This window comes from Rutilus rutilus, assembly GCF_951802725.1.
Source record: "Rutilus rutilus genome assembly, chromosome: 5".
Classification (NCBI taxonomy): Eukaryota; Metazoa; Chordata; class Actinopteri; order Cypriniformes; family Leuciscidae; genus Rutilus; species Rutilus rutilus.
The window spans coordinates 37,417,561-37,437,642 of record NC_140213.1 but is presented as its reverse complement, the minus strand read 5'-3'; the positions used below and the strand labels follow the sequence as shown (position 1 = coordinate 37,437,642).

At 36.1% G+C, this 20,082-nt stretch overlaps 1 protein-coding gene across 2 annotated transcripts in view; it reads left to right on the top strand.

Moving 5' to 3' along the window:
• Positions 1 to 316: 316 nt before the first annotated feature.
• Positions 317 to 20,082, top strand: part of mgat4c (mgat4 family member C) — a 105,645-nt gene continuing 85,879 nt past the window's right edge. For both annotated transcript variants that reach the window (XM_084409811.1, XM_084409812.1), the window contains exons 1-2: positions 317 to 485; positions 11,475 to 11,579. The gene's annotated coding sequence lies outside the window, so the exon portion shown is untranslated. The remainder of the gene's footprint in view (positions 486 to 11,474; positions 11,580 to 20,082) is intronic.

Sequence of the window (20,082 nt, the reverse complement as noted above, 5' to 3'; positions counted from 1 at the left end):
CGCCTTTGCCTCACCTTTGAGTAGCCTATGTAAGTATGCTGTCATGTCACTGGGTGAAACGACCTAACAGCCTGTTGTTTTCAGTATTTCGCTTACTTTATAGTAGGCTCATCACATTGAGTGACTGCTCTAGGCTGCCTCGGGTCGCACCACGATCGAGCATCTCGGCGGCTGGGCTCACATCCTCAGTCGGCATGAGAGGAAGGACACGGCGGCTGCGGAGAACCGACTGCGCCGCGACAATTACAATTCGCACCAGATATCTACCGACGCAGTCAACAGCACCGTTTTTTTTGACGTCAGACTATCTAGTGAGCTGCCTACCTAGACAGATTTTTTTTTTTGCCATCATACCGCTTTCGTGCGCGCTCCGGGCAGCATTCATTCACAGTCGCTGTCCACACACACATGTACAGTAGGCTATGTGTGAACGTGCCGAGAAGTTGAAGATGCCACTCTGAATCATTTGTGCTCTTGGATCGACGGTAAGAACACGTATTTATTATGGGAGAATTCAAATACTGTTACCAACTTGATTTTGTTAAGTATAGCCTAATGTAAGGACTCGCACCTACATGTAACCTCTTCCTATCAAAACAATTTACCACATTCTCCGTCGTTTTCACGAGTCTATTGTTGTGTTTCATGCCCAAAGCCTCAAAGTTGTCAGACGTCTTTTCCTCAGCACGCTGTTGACTTCTGGGATATTTTAAGAGAAATAAAAGGTGACTCAACTGGCATAAAGTAAGGACAGATATAACCTACATGTGTCATATTGCCCTTAAGGCATTGTAAGCTTGGTATGGCTAATATGTGAGATTTATTTAGAGAATGGGAACTTAATGGAACGTCGTGGCTCTGTATAGCCTACCGTTTATTTGTATCTAATTGCACGTTTTAAATGCTGGAAAGTGTATTTTCTCTTTGTGGAAACTGAAGGTATAGCCTAGTGTCAGAGAAGTGCTTGCTTCAGTAATGGATGTTTTAGAAGATTTCAGACAAACATCTGGCTGGGAATGATGTGAATGTGGTTTAACAGGGGCTTAACTTCCATGTGGTTAGTTTAAGATTTTACTGAATAGATCAGAAGTTAAAATGACTGTTAGTTTGGGTAGTTCGTTTGTCACACTGCAGGACCATTTAAAATGAACTATAGTGAAAGCAAAATATTGATGTTGAATAAAAATAAATTCATGGAGATGTTTTACGTGAGCTAGGCTACCCAATTACAGTCTTAAACTTATAATAAACCCGGCTTTCACGGTAGCCTATGTGTAGGTAATGCCCTAACCTCAGATCAGTGTCTGTAATACTTTGAGCCTTTTGGACCAGTAGTTCCTCCCCTAGTGGGGTAAATCATTCATTGCAACAGATACAATCATACTGTGAAGGCTTACTATATTTGAGCAAATTCAAGAGATCTCATATACGTGCCAGGTATTTTTTTTTAAAGTACAGTCAATACTTTCAAATTCAGTTATGCTACAAGATGTAAGGTAAGCATTTTGACCTTTATATCTTATAAAAGCTGAAATGATTATTAAGATATTATGATTTGTCAGTAAACATCAGCACTATGATAAATGAAATCATTAAAGGAAAGGATGGGATTCGCAAGTCTTCTGCGGACTCTCTATTCTGTCCTCAGTACTTTTGACCTGTGGGCAGTATTACCAATTCAGACATAAAGAAGCACTCCGTGCACTTTAGATTGGGAACCAGTGCCCATGTTTAATGCATATCTACCCTGGCCTAGACTGTTGAATGTGGAGAAGTGGCTCAGAGAGAACATTTCTAATGAGAATAGTAGATGCAGTAAAGCCCTTTTGTGAGAGGAAAAGTCTCAGAGAGACTGAGATTAAATAAAAGAAGGGTTTATAGGGAGTAAATCCCACCCTGTATTTTATTTTAGACAGAAATATAGCTCACTTTTGTCAAAAAGGTCTATCAAAGCTTCAAAGCCTTTATTAATAGTATTCAGTGATGTTGTGTAACAAATTTTATCTTTGTTTTATTTATTTTTTTAGATGATTTTGGATGTGTAACTATAAGTTTTAAAGTTCAATATGTGGCATGGAAGTGTGTGGCTGGAACTTGTAGGTTATTAATGCCACTGTTACATCCAAAGTCCTTTTGAGAAAAAATACTCCATGTATATTTCAGATGCACTTCTGTGTTAAACTCGGGGCCTGTGCTGTACTTTTTGGATTTAAACCTTTAATCATAGCGAATCAGCACATTGAGCTACACAACGGTGCTCAAGCTCTTATGACGGATTTTCTTTTGCTAAGAGGAAAAGTTGTTTTCAGCAAAGTCTAAAAAACATACGTATATGATTACCTTATAGCAAAGTTCAACATTAATTGTACCGGTGGGACTCCTGAGGGAGTTTAATAAACTACTTTTCACGCAGTAAGTGGGACCCGCACCAGCACTTGGCATTAGTGTTTCTCGAAAGGCTTAAGCTGCAGCATCCCGCTTATCAACTCATGAGTGTCTTTTCATGAGTGAGTGAGCCAAGTCAGATATAAGGAGCGTGGGTCGGCATTATTCAACAGACAATTACACGCATTAAGAAAGCTAGAATCCCAACATCCAGCCATGATCCTGCTGAGGTAAATGGTAATTAGCTGTCCTATTTTAATCCACTATAGATGTGCTCTGACATGAGGATGCCAGGCTTTGACTGTGGCAGAGGATTAAGGTGCCCGTGAATAAGTGAAGCAGGTGGAAAAGGTGTGTCAACGTTATCTCACCCTGCTCTCGCAAGTATCCACATTTTTCATCGCTGTTCTAGCCCTGACCTCTGATTGGCCACTTCGGTGTTAAGAACGCTCACCTGGAGCAGCTGTTCTGCGACTAAAGGTACGGTCACACTGGGCTTTGAGCATGCAAATTTGGACCTGGAATGGATATCGCCAACATGAGATGATGTCACACTATAGGGCTTCTGTTTGAAATAAAAAATATATCACAATTATATAATTATTAATGCTACTACTACTAATTATTATTCATAATTTGAATTAATTATAATTATCAGCAACAGACTATTATGTCATGCTCTAGGGCTTCTGTTTTAAATAAATAATAAATCAAATACTACTACTACTACTACTAATAATTATTGTTCTAATATTATTATCCATCTATGAGTACCACTGCTAACAATAATTCATATTATAAATGAATGGTAGGCTAATTAATTAATTTCCTGCAATAATAATTATCAGCAGGATATGAGGTCATGCTGTAGGACTTCTGTTAAATAATAAATCACAAAATATTATAGAACTATCTCTCATAATTGTTATTGTTATTATTAATTCTATAATATTTGAGATTAATAATAAATGAATAATAATAGTAATAAAAATACTAGTAATATTATTATTACTACTACTCCTACTACTAACAGTAATTCATTATTAACAATGGGAAAATACTGAATCTGCTCTACTTTGTCGCAACATTGCAAGCCGTGAAGCTTTTTTTTTTTAAGTTATTTTTAGCCTTTTATTTCTTTATTAGATAGTATAGTGTATATGAGACAGGAAGCAATAGGGAGGAGAGAAAGGAGAACACGAAGGATCTCAAGCCGGGACTCAAACTCGGGTCAGCGCTGCCCACAAGGCTATTGCTCATCAAGTTATGAAGAAAATATATAAACAAAAATCTTTGCATTGAGCCAGGAGGTCAGCTTGCGATGTTTGCATCCTGTCATGTTAAAAAAAAAAAAAATCTATAAAAAATCACATATCAGAATACACCAAACACAGACGAGACTTCCTCGCATGGGCTTTCGATTCCGTTCTCCAGCATTTGTGTGTAAATGAATGGAGCACAAAGTCCAGTTTACTTTACTTTTACAGATCACAAATGCTGGTTATTACTCAACGAGGCCTTAATTAAACCTTGAACTGTTTTTCTGTTTAAGAGTGTGATTTAACAAGGTTAAGGTGTTGCTTGGGTGCAACATTTTCAGTTGAACTCAAAGACTACTGATGTGATGCATGTGCAGGCGCTAATTGTGTCTGTCTTCCACTCTGTGAAAGGTGAAATTACTCTCAGGACAGGTGAATTTAATTTTCCTCGCATGGGGAGGACGAAGCAGGGTTTCGGCTCGGTGGTTTTGATGAATGCAGGCTGAGAGAGGGTGAGGAAGAGGCAGAGTCACTGTATAGTCATAAGAGGAGGAAAGTGGGAGGAATCTGGGCCATCTGTTAGACTTAGCAAGTGATATTTTGTGGGCAATGATGACGTCGTTGAACCACACAAACAGGCTTTGTTGTGAAACTTGAAGCCAAAGCCTGATTTGTTAGTGACAGAGGTGCTTTGGCTTCACAATCTGTCTCTGCTTTTTAAGACAAAGTCAGATTTAATCCAAGTAACCTGCTTTCTCTGTTTGATTTGCAAGCATAGTGATGATACTGAAATTCTGGCTAATAAGATGAATTATTTTAATGTTTTAGCTGATAACTGGCAGTTACAGCTTAGCCTTGCTGTGGTTGCACCATTAAACTTAGTTGAATTCCAATTGGTGATTAATCGTATTTGATCGTATTATTCTGTCTAAGCACAATTATTTGAGATAATCCCAATTTAAAATTTAAGTTCTTAAAGAAATGGCATCAATTAGCGAGAAAAACATAATCGGCCAGGGAGTAAAAAAAAAAAAAAAACACTGTTATAAACTACAAAAATAGTCATAGGTCTTTCTTCTTAAGAAATTAAGAATTATGTGTTTAGTCAGATTGCGTTACAGTATGTATTATATTATATTATGTTATTTTATATATATTATAAATGCTATTAATTTTCACAGCATTGAAGTTTATCATATGGGCCTATTTTATTATTATTATATATATTATAGGCCTATAAAAAAAATTATGTATTACACTATAAGTGACATGAACAAAACAGAATTAAACCATGAATCACAATTATTTGTATGACAATTAATCGTTAGCACAAAATTCATGATCATGACAGTCCTACATACAGTATTTGATAATGTTAACATTTACTCTGGTTAACATTTAATGAGATAAAACTATGAATGAAGAACTGACTTCTGTGATGATGATACCAATCTAAACAGTGCACCCTTTTCATCTAAATTAAAAATTAAAAATATGTCTGTTTTTCCAGTTTGTTTAATATTTATTTATTGCCCCTGATTAATTTTAGATACAGCTCCTGAATATTTATTATTTACATATTTAACATGCATCAATATTTAAACAGACTTTGCAACAGTATTTTTGTTTGCGGATTTGAAGGCTGCTTATTGGATAACTAAATGTAAACATCATCTATGTTACTATTCTTAGAGCTTATGACCTACAAACTAGGTCTTGCTGTAGGAACAAATGTTGCTGGCAAATTAAGTATAAGGTTAACTGCAAATTAGCTAACAGCTACTGAGCCACTAATGTGAACTTTGTCGCAATTTAAGCAAGGCTTTGACTAGCTGGTTCAACTCTTCCCTGGTTAGTTATGCTGCTCTTGAAAACATAACTCTGGTTAGAGAGTTAACACCAGTGGATTTTAATGATAAGTTGGGTATTATACAAAATAACATTTGTACTGTTGAGATAAGCACAGCAAATAACGCATGTTAGCTGAAAGGCAACAGAGAGGATAGGTTAAATCATCCACAAATATCTGATTTCAGGCGATGAATTATGCAGCACTGTAGTTATGTTGTCTTAACCAGTGCAGTTCTTGAATTGGTTTGGTATAGCCTGAAAAAAAGCTGTGCTGTGTGATGTTTTACAATGTTATTGTTTCTTGAGCATGGGTAATAATTAAGACCTTGATTATTTTGTTAATCATGATTATCTTGTTTTCAGAGTTGAATGCCAACACGAGGGGCAATTATTAAGTGATGATAATGTTTATTTTATTAGTGTAAGGGAATTAATCGTTTTACATATTAAGGGATCTTGATTAGATAAAATTAGATCTGAGTTAGATTAGAAGTCAGATACTATTGGCTGCCCTAAAGTTAGACAATGGAGAATTGAGGTGGGTGGTAGAATTTTAACCTGGTTTCACTAACACAAATCACGGTAATAAATTATAATATTTTATGGAAGGCTCAGTGAAACAGAAATGTGTTTTATTAAAAGTACACTATGTGACTTTTGCAGTTAATACCTGTAAATAAAACTGCATGCGTCTTGCGAAAGAACATTGAAGCCGGAGCTACTTCTCTCTGTTTATGTTATTATGTTATTATATTATGTACGAGTAATGCAGGTACATGGGCTACTCCGCCCTGGTCTAAAATAGTCTGAATATAAACACTTATTATAGGCATACCCTAGACAAAAACACTGTTTGGAAGATGGATTCATGATGTACTCGCTAATTATATAAATGTTGTACATTTTTAACAAAAAAGGCACATAGTGTACCTTTAAACAATGGAACCAGTTTATTTTAGCACTTTACAGTTATTTTAGCATTTTTTACAGTCCTGTTCCCCATATACTTATTGCAATAACTGTGTAATAACTCTGAACCAACCCCTAAACCTAACCTTAACCCATGTAGTTACCTTATATTACCCAGTACTTTAAGTACACTTTAAGTACACATACGTAAAATAATGTAAAATAAAGGGCAACTGAGTTTATTTTTCAGTGGCTCTTTCATATGTGGTTTATAGTAAGTGCTGCGGAAGGAAGAAGACAGCCAGATGTTTTGGTCAAACGCTGTAGTGTCCTGCTTTAGGTGACTCATTGTATCTGACTCATCATGACTTATTTTCTGCTGCTCATGTTAGTGACAAGACATGATGTCCCTCTGTTATTGGCTCATTCGCTATAAGCATTATATCAAATCAACAATCACCGGTTGGCTGGGTTTCTACCTATGCATGCAACTATTTGGTGGCATGGATATACCGTTGACAATTTATTTATTAACTAGCGTATGGGTCAGGGGATAAATAAGCAATTTTGGCAACACTTTACAATATGATTAATAAATAAATTGATTAACTAACAATGAGCAATGCATCTACAGCATTTATTATTCTTAGCTAATATTAATTTCTTGATTTACCAATACATTTTTAAAATCAAAAGTTGTATTTGGCATTAGTTAATGCACTGTGTGAACTAACATGAACAAACAATAAACCATCGTTACATTACTAACATTAACGCAATTGTTTATTGACAAAAGCATTGTTTATATGGTCACATAATATGGCACAAAAGTGTCAATGAACTTGTAACTCTTAAAAATGTAAGTCTTAAAAATTTAATCCGAGGTTCGGTATTATATACCTCTTGTTTTCATCTCAAACATGTACAAAACTTACAATAATCCTCTAATTTTGTGTTACTCATTTACACTGCATGCTATAATGTACAGTATGCTTATGTAGTTCCAGTTTCTAAACGATTTTGCTTTCATTACTGCCTGCATCATGTGAAAATCTTTTTATTTGAATGATCAGGAAAAATGTATTCTGACTACAAAAGGTAGCCCATTACAGAGCACATTAATTCCATGCATTACTCTCTCCAGCCTTCAGGGGTTTTGGGTATTGGCACTTGCATGAAAGGAAAAGGTGAGCATGCCCAGAGAGCTCTCTCATTTCCAACCCTCCTGCATCCCAGCATGTGTGCCTGTAGGTAACAGTCAGCAGAAGAGACACAACATATCCCCAAGATGTGCTTGCTTTTTCACTAAAAACTCCTCATCTTGTCAGTACTAAATCAGTAGCCAAATTATTTAAGCTAATGTAATGAAAAATGCTAGTATATCATTTGTCGCACAGAGACGTTTCATTACTATTTTATTGCTACTTCATTACCTTCACAAAAACAAGTTAATGCATGTGGATCTGGAGCAGAGAGATGTTCCGAGCGATGGGGACAGTGGAGATTGTAATGTCTGGTAATAGGCAGCCTGTCAGCTTGGAGCCGTCTTCTCAACTGAAAGGAAGCACGCGGAAGTTCTCCATGAAATATGCATCAATCGAAGTGAAAGAAAGAACAAGGGCAAAACTGTGTCTTTGTTGTGGGGGGTGGGATATTGGAAACGGTTATTTAATGAAGAGCCAACTCTCTTGCAACAGCTGTTTAGATTCCAGCACCGTAGACAAGGCTTCGGAAATAAACGCATCATCGTGGACAGATGAGAGGCAGGATATAAGTTACCTGAAATGGCGGAGATCCATGTGTCTCCTTCAAGACAGATTTTTTATTTTTTTTCTAAAAGAATTTACATTTACAGAAAATAGAGCGTATACACACTACCATTCAAAAGTATGGGGTCAGTAAGATTTAAACAATTTTTTTAAAAGAAATTAATATACTTTTATTCAGGAGTGATGCGGTCAATTGATCAAAAGTGACAGTAAAGACATTTAAATTGTTACAAAAGATGCAAATGCAGAAGTAAATGCAGTTCTTTTGAACTCCCTTTTCATCAAAAAATCCTGAAAAAATTATCAAAAATATTAAGCAGCACAACATTGATACACAGAAGACTGGAGTAATATTGGATCTCTCTCTATATATTTTTTCACTGAGTTTATTTTACACTCTTAACCCGAATTAGTTTACTTTACTCGCAAATCGCGTGGAAACCCGTTGCCCTGTACCACTTTAGTTTTTACACAAGCTGAAACTAAACATGTTGAGTTGTTTTAACATGGAACACTAACTTTTTACACAAGCTGAAACTAAACATGTTGAGTGGTATTAACATTCATATCAATCATATGGAAAGACCCAGATAATAAGAGATTAAACAGATGAAATGAGGTGCTGATGATTTATAATCTTTATAGATGAATACATCAATATGCAGTCATAGTCACTGGATCACTATACTCTTGGCTTTTTTGCTATAACAATTGTGCCTTTTAAACACACAGGTAAAGCAGCCAGAGAAAAACTAATGTTCAATTGTCAAGGGCAAGAGCCCAACTAAAGCCAACACTCATCACCATTATGGTGACTACAAATTAAACAATAATTCATCAACATCTAAACCTCTGTTAATTCTCAATACTGTCTGCTTCTCAATACTCAATACAATTCTCAATACTCGTCCCGCCAGGTGTAGAGCCCCTTGGACGCACGTTAGACGCGGGTCTTTTCACGTGACCAGGCAGGTTTTTGATTTGGCCCCTCCCCTTCCTTATGAAACTAAACATACCAAGTTATCTCTGCTAAACCTGATTAGTGCAATGACTCTTTCAGTTAAATAGTACAAACAACTAATGTTGTTTAGTAATGATAGCAGGTTTTTACTAAACATAAAATAATAAGTAATGATCACTCGTAAGTTTAATTAGAAACAAAATCTGGGTTTACAGTTCCCCATGTACTTATTATAGTAATTCCAATAACTATGTAATAACTATGTAATAACTAGTTACTAACTGTAACCCATGTAGTTACCTTACATTTTAGTTATCTTATCATTTTAAATTAATATATATTGTAGAGATGCACCGATTGATCGGCTGGTGACCGGAATTGGCCGATTTTCACGTGATCGGCCGTGACCGGCGACCGGCCGGTCAGTCTGACAAATGTCGATTTCACACGGAACACACATGTAGGAAACCTCATGAGTCTATTTGCTGCACTGCTCACGCTCAATTAAAGGGACAGCACACTTCTGATGGACAAAATAGCCTAAAAAAAGTGCCCAAAATGCACAGAATTTGCTTGTTTTAACAAGAACTGGAGTAGGCTATGTCAGAAAAGAAAACGAAGACTAATATTTATAGAAAATGTACCCATTTAAACTTGTTTTATTATTCAGTTTGTACAAGTGATTGCAATAGGCCTGTGCGTGTGTGTGCTTTGAGAAATATCTTTATACTGCAAGGCTATATTTATTTTATTTTTTATTTATATATTTTATTGCCATTCCCTGTTTTCATACAGACGTTTAGTTTGCTAAATACATATATAAAATAATTATTGGATACTGAATGTGAAAAGGAAATGGTTCTTCCATAACACTGCACTTTAGATGTGTGTGAATTACCCACACCTGGAGTAATTTATATAGTTCTATTTTATAGTGTTTATCTGTTAAAAAAAAATGTACTATGCAAATTGTAAAATGTTCTATTACAGAAAAGATATAAAATAAATATTTGTGTGTGCTGTAAAGTGGTTAGAAAAAATAAAATCGGAATCGGCTAAAATCGGTATCGGCAGGTCAAACTTAATGAAAAAGCGGAAATCGGAATCGGCCCAGAAAATTGTAATCGGTGCATCTCTAATATATTGTATATCAACTAAATTTTAAGTTTATACTATAAACTAAATGTTACTATTTTAACCATTTCGTTTGGATTTAGGACAGTGACAATATAAAAAGACTGTTCTTTAATTTTGGAAAAAACATGTTTTTATCATCACTTAATATGTTTCTCACTCAGTATTAATGGCTCTTTTATACATTGAATTATGAAGCTGCCTTCTAAAAATCAACCGCAAAGCAACTTTTTCAGTTTTATTGATTAATTGATTGTAGTTTGCATGCCTAACTATCAGTCTTCCTAGTTATGATTTGCATGGAAACGAAACATTCAGTGGATAAGTTAACTTTGCACAAGTAAACCGGCTATCTATTTGACGTAGTTTAATGGTTCAAAGCTGTAATATTTCTTGTTCAAATTGGCCCTTCATCTCAAAAAGATTGCTGACCCCTATTCTAGACACTCATTTGTCAGTGCTTAAATGAATTCTGTGAATTATTGATACCAATTAGGCACATGGTGTTCAGAGTCTCATCGGGGTTAATTCTAAAATCCGCAGGGGCCAGATGAGCACTGTTTCTTTAAGACCACATGAAGTGCTATAGGAGGAAAGCCAATGAAGAGCAGGGCTTACACACATGTCAGAGAGACAGAAAGAGTGCATATTAGAGAGAAAGACGGGGGAGAGAGACCGAGAGAAGAGTGTCTGCTCAGGCCATTGCCATTATGATGAATGTTTGCTGCACATTTTTGTGAGCCAATTATCTGCTCCTGTGTGAGTCATGGAGATCATTTAGGCAGGTGGGGAGCTCCACACACACACACACACACACACATGCACACGTACACGCACACTCACTCATACAGGAGAGAATATAGATTATAAGCATTCATGTTCCTGTATTCTGACCATTTCATATATTACCCCCACTCGTTTACTCCATCACTCTGTTTGATACACAAACCACAGTTCTTGGAAACACTTCTCTCTCTCTTGTTCTCTGTGATGGAATAAATGTTATGGGTTTCCTGTGTGTTCACAGTTCAGGCTGTGATGCTGTTAAGCTCTGAATGGGAAATCTTCCCCTCTCACTTTCACCCCTTTCACAGCCTCTCTTCTGCGTTCTTTTTCTGTACTCTTTTGCTTAAAGGAACAGTTCAACCAAAAATGTTTCAATTGTTATAAAATTGTTTAAATTTACTCTCCCTGATGTCATTTCAGATATTTCCCCCTCTGTTGGACACAAAAGGAGAAATTTGAAGAATCAACATGTAGTTCTTTTCCATATTACAACATTGTGACCATGACTGTCAAGCTCCAATAAAGGTACCACAAAAGTAGTCTATATGACTTTTGCACTATATTCTGAATCTTTAGAAGATTTCATGTACATTTAAACTATACATTTAGATGTATGCGGTGTAACAGCCAGTTGTTGCAAAGTGTGAGCTTTAGTCACTGTTAGGTAGCCCACTCTTTAGCTTTAGGTTAGCTGTTTTTAGGCGTGTGGTGGTCCGATGTTGGATCAGGGTGTAGCTGATGGCTGTTATCGGAAATCTAGAGAGATTGATGACACCCGGGGCAAAGCGCTGTCTGCGGGGCAGGCCACCACCATAAATCAGTGAGAAGTGGGTTACGCCAGGTCAGCTTTTCTCCACCTGCCACAATTTTCCACACATCTCTATTTTCCACATAATCCGTGAACATACTGTATGCAGTGAACGCTTAAGAGTGGGGCTGTGCGATAAAACTAAAACACACACTCTCAGAAAAAAAGGTACAAAGCTGTCACAGGGCAGTCCCCTAAGGTACAAAAGCTAAAAGTTACTAATATGTGCACTTAAGGTACTAATATGTACTTTTACAGTACTAATATGTAACTTTAAGGTACTATTATGTACCATTTATGGGTAAATAAGGTACAAAGATACCTTTTTGCTTTTGTACCTACAGTATATGTGTATTTTATTTCAGTCTTTTGATAATTGTCAGTATATATGTCATTATTTGTATATTTCCTTAACATAATTTCAACCAATATGATTTAAAATGTTTATTTCAATATGTAAAATTATTTTAAAATAAACGGCTGTAAAAAATAACAAAGGCATGTTTTCCTATTAAGACTATTTTTCACTAAATGAACACAAAGAAGAATATTTCCGTACCAGTAAAGCAATTTATTTTTCTAAAATAGAATTAAAGCATTGCTTTTTCATGTATTAAACTATTCATTAAATATGCCATTTGAACTAATTCATGATAATATATTTGGTTTAAGCCAAACCAAAAATACAATAAAATGATCTCAATATTAGAAATGTTTAATATCACTTGTAAAACTATCATTGCGATAGTATTTAAAATATTGCCACCCTTATAATTTTTTTCATTTTCACTTTTGAAATGGGTTTTATACTTCATTCTTTTGGCCATAGATATTTAAGACTGAAATATTCTTGAACATCTCTATACATTAACTATAAGTTGCCATTTTTCCACGTACAAAGACATACATTTTGCAGAAGAGAGTGCAAGGGAGTCTTGTTTTCTCTTAATTGGACAGCTGGCAGAATGTCTTTGTCTATGTGAGGAATAGTGTTGATCCCTGGGGTTTGTGAGGTCTAGTGCAGCCTATAGTTTGCTTTCTCTAGTGCTGCTAGTTAAGCAATACTGGACTTCACATTCATTATATATTAAGGCACAGGAAGTCTCTTTTGGTCTGTTTTGCTGACATGTTCTTAAGTAGTTGTCCTTATGGTTGTCCTGGGAATCTTAAATTTGTTACAAAATCTCATCTCTTAAAATATGCAGTAGGCCACGATGTTCTGTGCTAATATGGATTATAATTACAGTAACTTATTTGTTATTGAACTTTATAGATTCTTTATTCTAACTGTATCGTCAGCTTTCAGGGAAATGACAACTATAATTTCATGCACCATTGACCATCCATCACGCCTTTCTATACGCTCCTGTGCAAATGGCTTTTCTGAGTTGAGTGCTAACTAATGTGTATTTTTCAGGCTGTATACATCTGATGTAAAATGCAGCTGTTGTGTGGGTGGGTGCGGGGTATAGAGGTCTAAGACATCTCATAGACAGGTTGATATTTGTCTTTCTGTATAACGGAAAACAGCACAGTGAGTGAAAAGAGCAATGACCTTTCAGAGTGAAATGCTAATTTATCTGCGGTATAAAAAGCTTGTACGGTCGCTGAATGCTGAACATGTAAATGTTAGTGGTTCCCACTGACTGGGGCTGTTTACATGTGGATTAGGTACAGTTCAGTGGCCACTAAGCGCATATTTGCTTCAGCCTCTGGTGTTATTTTTCATTTATTGGTGGGTACAGAATATAAATTACACATAAACTCCAGGATATATACTTTCTGGAAATCTTTTTATCCACCAATTTTCCATATAACCTTTATAGGAACGTTCTATGGTGGTCTGTTTTTGCTTGCATCTTGCTTTATATCCATTTCACGCTGTAATTCATTGTGTTTCTATCCATCCATCCATCCGTCTGTCTGTAATGACAAATGTTGCTTTTCTAGATATAAGATAGTTATACATTAATATTATAATAGCTACTTCCTCACATTCAAATTTGAATTGCGATTATGCGTCATGTTTGTTACCTTAATTAAAATTTTGGAATTGAACTGAAATTTAAAAGGCTTTCATAACCCTGGAGGTTGTGATGACAGTATTTTCATTTTTGTGAACTGTATCTTTGCAACCATATTTTGGCTTCTATTTACTTTAATGAAACAATGTGCGATAATAATTTATATTTGCTACATGAATGAATTCTAGATCGGCATGGTGTGCTGATTAAAATCAAAACGGAACATTAATATATTGAAACTCATCATTGCATGAATTTAATCATTGTATCGTCAGCCATTCTACAGCTTTATTTGAATGCACGAATAAGGCTCAGTTTCTCTGAAACTTGTATTTGTCAGGTGGTTATTTTGGGGCAAGTACATAGTATTAGCAGTGTAACTCCCTGCTGGATAACCTCAGTGAATTGGTTCACCCTGACACAGGTTATCACAGTGGTATTGTATGTGTATGCGTGTGTAAATGCTTTGTAAGTGTATATTGAATTGCACTTGTGGTAGGAAATGAAAAATGGTGTGTTTTAAGCTTTTACATTCACAGAACTTGCAGATCAATAGACCTGGATTTTTTTTATCAGGTTGTACAATGTATTTGCTGATGTGTAATATATCAGCTGAAACAACCAGCCAATTTCATTCTCAGTAAACACAGTCTTTATGAGAGGAATGTTACACCGGTGAGATATTGATCCCTCTTTCTTAGCCATTTGCAAAAACTTTTTATCTATAGATCTGTTTGGTGGCTGGTAAAAGTTCAAGATTCGCACCTAGTGTCCACTCTGGGAATCTAATGTTGTGAAAAATCTTTGCTTAAAAGATTTTTACAACATGATTTTTTCCTTCAGATAGTTTTATTGTGTATTCTTAAAGGGATAGTCCACCCAAATTATTTACTCACCCTCATTTCGTTCCAAACCTGTATGAATTTTTTTCCGTGGAACACAAAAGCAGATATTTTGAAGAATGTTGAGAACCAAAGAGTTTCAGTTCCCATTGACTTCCATTATATGGACAAAAAATACAATGTAAGCTTAGCGTTAAGTTCTGCCAGGAAGACTCAATCAGCGCATCATGAATTAACTCACTTCTAACCAATCATGTGTTAACACTCTCAGTATAAAAGAATGGTACTTACATCCGTCTGAGTTCGCAGATACTGACGGCGCCAATTACCTCCATCCTCCCCATCCACCTCCAAGATGGTCCTTTCCCTCCATCCTCCCCACCACCACCACCAGGATGGTCCCTTCCTTTACCTCCAGGGGGTCGGCTGCGCCCCTGCCTTCATCTTCAGGCGGGATTTGCAGATTCCGTTACCCTCGCATTGCTTGCTAAGGACGGGGCCTATGCCAAAGACTATGCTTGCTGAGCTATTAATAAATTGACTCTTGTTATATCATTTTATCTCCCGAGTCTTTCTGGTAGAAATGAAAGTCGATGGGAACCGAAACGGTTTGGTTACCAACATTCTTCAAAATATCTGCTTTTGTGTTCCATGGAAAAAAAGTCATAACAGTTTTGGAACAACATGAGGGTGAGGAAATGATGACAGAATTGAAATTTTAGGGTGGACTATTCCTTTAATTTGACCTTTTGGAGTGTTTTTGTGAGGCTGCAGTGTCACAAAGCACACAATTCCACTAAACTTTGGCTACAAACTTGTCTAGAGAAAGTGTAGCAGTTTCTCTAGCTCTGTTCCATCTACTTTCGGGTGTACAAGGCTGCAGAATTAATGGGCGGGGAATGGGAGGGCCTAGGTGGACCAGAGAGATTAGCTGTAAAATTGACACTGACAAATCTCATACATTATAGCTTCATGGGAGGCAGCCATCGCCACAGGAAGTGTTGGAGGAATAGAGGGAAAAAACGAATCACAATATAAAAGGCCTAAAGTGTCCCATCCAGTTTTGTGGTGGAATTTACAGAGCCTCACCACTCCAAATATAATGTACCACAATCTCATAAGGTCACTTTTTCTCTTTACTTTCAACTCACTTTCAACTTACTGATTCACATTCTTGGCATATAATGTTACAGGTAACATGCATACACATAAACAAGGCAGAATAATTCATATGAGTCACGGCTGCTTAATGAAATGGGCAGAAGTGTTTTGTTTCTCCATGAATTTGGCTTCTGTTTTCCCCCTGTTTGTGCTTATTATTTTAAACCAGCCTGTTAGGGATTTCAAATCTTCTTATTGCGTTCTCTAAATTGGTCTTTGGTGTTTGATGTTTACAGAGGGTGATTTAAAACCCAAATTAATTAATTATTGAAATTAATGGAGAAAATAGGGTAGATTACTAAACTGCAAAGCAATAGCCTTATGTGATTGCACTCATTTCAGCATTCGGGATTTTGTTTAAACTTGATTGCTTTCAAGCCCATGAAATTTGGGATTGGTGATATTGCTAAGAAAATACATTTAAATATTTGTATTAATATTCAGTATACAATACAATAAATGTGATATATATATACACAAACTTTTAATCTTAATGGTTAAAAGCTCTGTTTTCCCCCCGGTCATACCCCGATGTAATGATATTTTTAATGTACATGTACCAATATAGCGTCATATACAGTTTGTTTAATTATATATGTTTTGAATAATTTCATTTCACAGACAATTTGAAATGATTCACAAAAATGAATCACTTTTTTTTTTGCTACTGAAGTTTAGACGAGAGACCTTATAAAACACTTTCACACTTGTGATGCAAAGAACGGTCATGAAACCTTGTCTTCTGACATGCTCTTTAGAATACTGGTTGAGGTAAACAAGGTATTGACCATGTTTTTTTATCGCAAGAAAATCACTGCGAATATATCATGAATATTCAGTATATCACCCAGCCTAGTAGTCAGCCCTATATTGACCTGCGTAGTATTTTGCTGCCTTATGTTGTGTTCTAGTTAGAATCTTTCCGTAATGAACGGAGATATATTGCATTTCTTTCATTTCTGAAGTCCTAGCTACAGGGTATTACCTCGCAGGCTTAAAAAAAATGCTTATAATCATCCGCTTATTGATCCGAACCCTGTTGCTGAAGCTTTGATAGATACAGCACATAGACTATATGAAACTTAATTGATGCGGCACATAATTATTGCCATTTCATGAGCAGGAGATGGATTAGATATAGAAGGATCTTGAATTTACCCAATGAAATAAAGTCGGTTAATGGTTGCCGCTCTCATCTCCGTGTGTGTTTTTCATGCCTAGGGCTCCTTATGCTCAGCTGATGAGAAAAAGATGTATGATTGTCCCATCTGATGAGAATTTTACATAATTGCAGTTCAAATGTGTTCCTGCCCAGCCCCCATATTCATCTACATTGCTAATTTGATTGAAAGCTTGTGTTTTCTTATGATGCACCCAATTACGGAGTGTGCGTTCACCATTACTCGTGTGCTTGTGTATCTTCCTGTTTTGTGTGGTCTAGTAAATGATGGTACATTCCTGTTCTGAAGTCTTTGTGAAAATGATCGATAATACTCTTTTCCATGGACCATTAATAGGATAAAGCTCTTGGTGGTTCATCAACAACATGTGCTGTTGAATATTCTTGACAAATGTAATGCTCTTAAAATATAACTCATTATCACTCATTCTCAGTGCCATTTCACACCCTTCAGAGGTTCGTGAAGTAAGATCTTTGCCATGTTAACTATTTAGTGTCACATTGCACTTTGGTAGAGATGGGAATTTATTCAGAAGTACATTTAGCCTTTTTAACAGGGGAATTGATGCTGTTTTTGGTGTACTGTAGATTTCTTCGAATAATTGGAAGTTCTTTAATATGTCAAATGTAAAATTAACATATATATTGTCTCAAAAAGAAAAACATCATTGCCACAAATTTGTTCAGAGTGGTTGCCAGTTCTGTGCAGTTCCCTATAGGGAGTTGTTTACTGGCCCAAATCCAAATATCATATCTTATGTAAGAATTTTTTATTCCATTTTTGTCTTCTGTGTTTATGTCCGTAGAGTTATACACCTAAGCTCCACTATAATTCATATCTTCATTTTACCCTCACATCAGATTCAACTCCATCTACAGGTATTACATTTCTGTGTATGACATCTGAAATACACTACTGTTCAAAAGTTTGGTGTCAGTAAGATAAAAAAAATATTTAATTAATCAAGAGTGACAGTAAAGACATTTATAATGTTACTAAAGATTTCTATTTCAAATAAATAGTGTTATTTTAAACTTTATTCATCAATAACTCCAAATCTGCATTTTATTTATGAATAATTTTCAAATAAATGCAGTCTTTGCGAGCATAAGAGACTTTTTTTTTTTTTTTACATTACAAAATCTTACCGATCTTAAACTTTTGAACGGTTTTAGAGATAAGATTTTAGGCATGACGTTCTACAAGACAATGACTTCCTTTATCTCGAACCTATACGCTTAAAATGTCACGGTTGGTTGCAGCAGAATCAAGGTGCAGCGGTCTTTATTCAGAATCAAGCTCAAATACAAAAAAACAGGAACAACCAGCCAACTAAACACAACATAGAACTCACAACTGAAAAACACAGGGCTTAAATAGACAGAGAACTGAGGAGCTAATTAACAAGACACACCTGAACAGAACTAACAATCAATTAGAAACCACTCTAAAAAATGCTGGGTTGGTTTAACCCAAATTTTGGTCAAATATAGACAAACCCAGCTGTTGGGTTAAATTTTAAAATTAAAATTTTAACCCAACAGTTGGGTTTGTACATATTTGACCCAAATTTGGGTTAAACCAACCCTGCATTTTTTTAGAGTGTAGTGACAAACAGTGAGAGAACGGAGGAGAACTGAACCAATTAACAGACTGACAAGACACTAACAGAAATGCAAACATGAATCAAACACTGAACACGTGACAAACAGACTCAAATGGTGACATAAACAATGAATGACTGCAAATGCTGTTAAGTATTTCCTATAAAACTCCTCTGTCTGAAGAAGCGGACAGATTGAAGCTGTCATTAAGTATTGATGACACAGATGATGTAAAATAAAAGATATATTGAAGTAATTGTTAAAGGGTTAGTTCACCCAAAAATGAAAATTCTGTCAGTAATTACTCACCCTCATGTTGTTCCAACCCCGTAAGACCTTCGTTCATCTTCGAAACACAAATTAAGATATTTTTGATGAAATATGACAGCTGTCTCACTCCTCCATAGACTTCTAGGTGACCGAAACTTGCTGGCCCAGAAAAGTTATTAAAGAGATCGTGAATATAGTCCAAGTGACTCCAGTGGCTCAATCTTAAGTATATCAAGCGACGAGAATACTTTTTGTGCGCAAAAACAAACAAAAATAACGACTTTATTCCACTATTCATTTCCTTCTATCTGGGCCTCGAGTTGGTTCACGTAGTGTTTTTGCGCAGCGCATCTGTGTTGTACGTCACCACGTAGGCTCACTATTGGCCGACACTGGTCATGTGTGTGATGCGTGTGACGTACAACACAGACACGCTGCGCAAAAACACTACGTGAACCAACTCGAGGCCCAGATAGAAGGAAATGAATAGTGGAATAAAGTCGTTATTTTTGTTTGTTTTTGCGCACAAAAAGTATTCTCGTCACTTGATATACTTAAGATTGAGCCACTTGGACTATATTAACGATCTCTTTAATACATTTTCTGGGCCAGCAAGTTTCGGTCACCTAGAAGTCTATGGAGGAGTGAGCCAGCGCTCAGATTTCATCAAAAATATCTTAATTTGTGTTCCGAAGATGAACGAAGGTCTTACGGGGTTGGAACAACATGAGGGTGAGTAATTACTGACAGAATTTTCATTTTTGGGTGAACTAACCCTTTAATGGGATTAGGGTCAACAAATCACTGTAATTGCCACATGCTTTTGGCACTGCGGTGTGTGTGTGTGTGTGTGGTCCTAACCCTGGGGCCAATGTTGTGGGGACCAAATCTCCCCACAAAGATAGTAATACCAGTCATTTTTGACATTGTGGGGACATTGTTTTGGTCCCCATGAGGAAAACTGTTTATAAATCATACAGAATGATGCTTTTTGAAAATGTAAAAATGCAGAAAGATTTGTTTGATGGGTAGGTTTAAGGGTAGGGTTAAGGTTACGGCATAGGTATATACACCTGAGTTTATATGAAAAACACCATAAAACATGAAAAACCAATGTGTGTGTGTTGAGAGAGAGAGA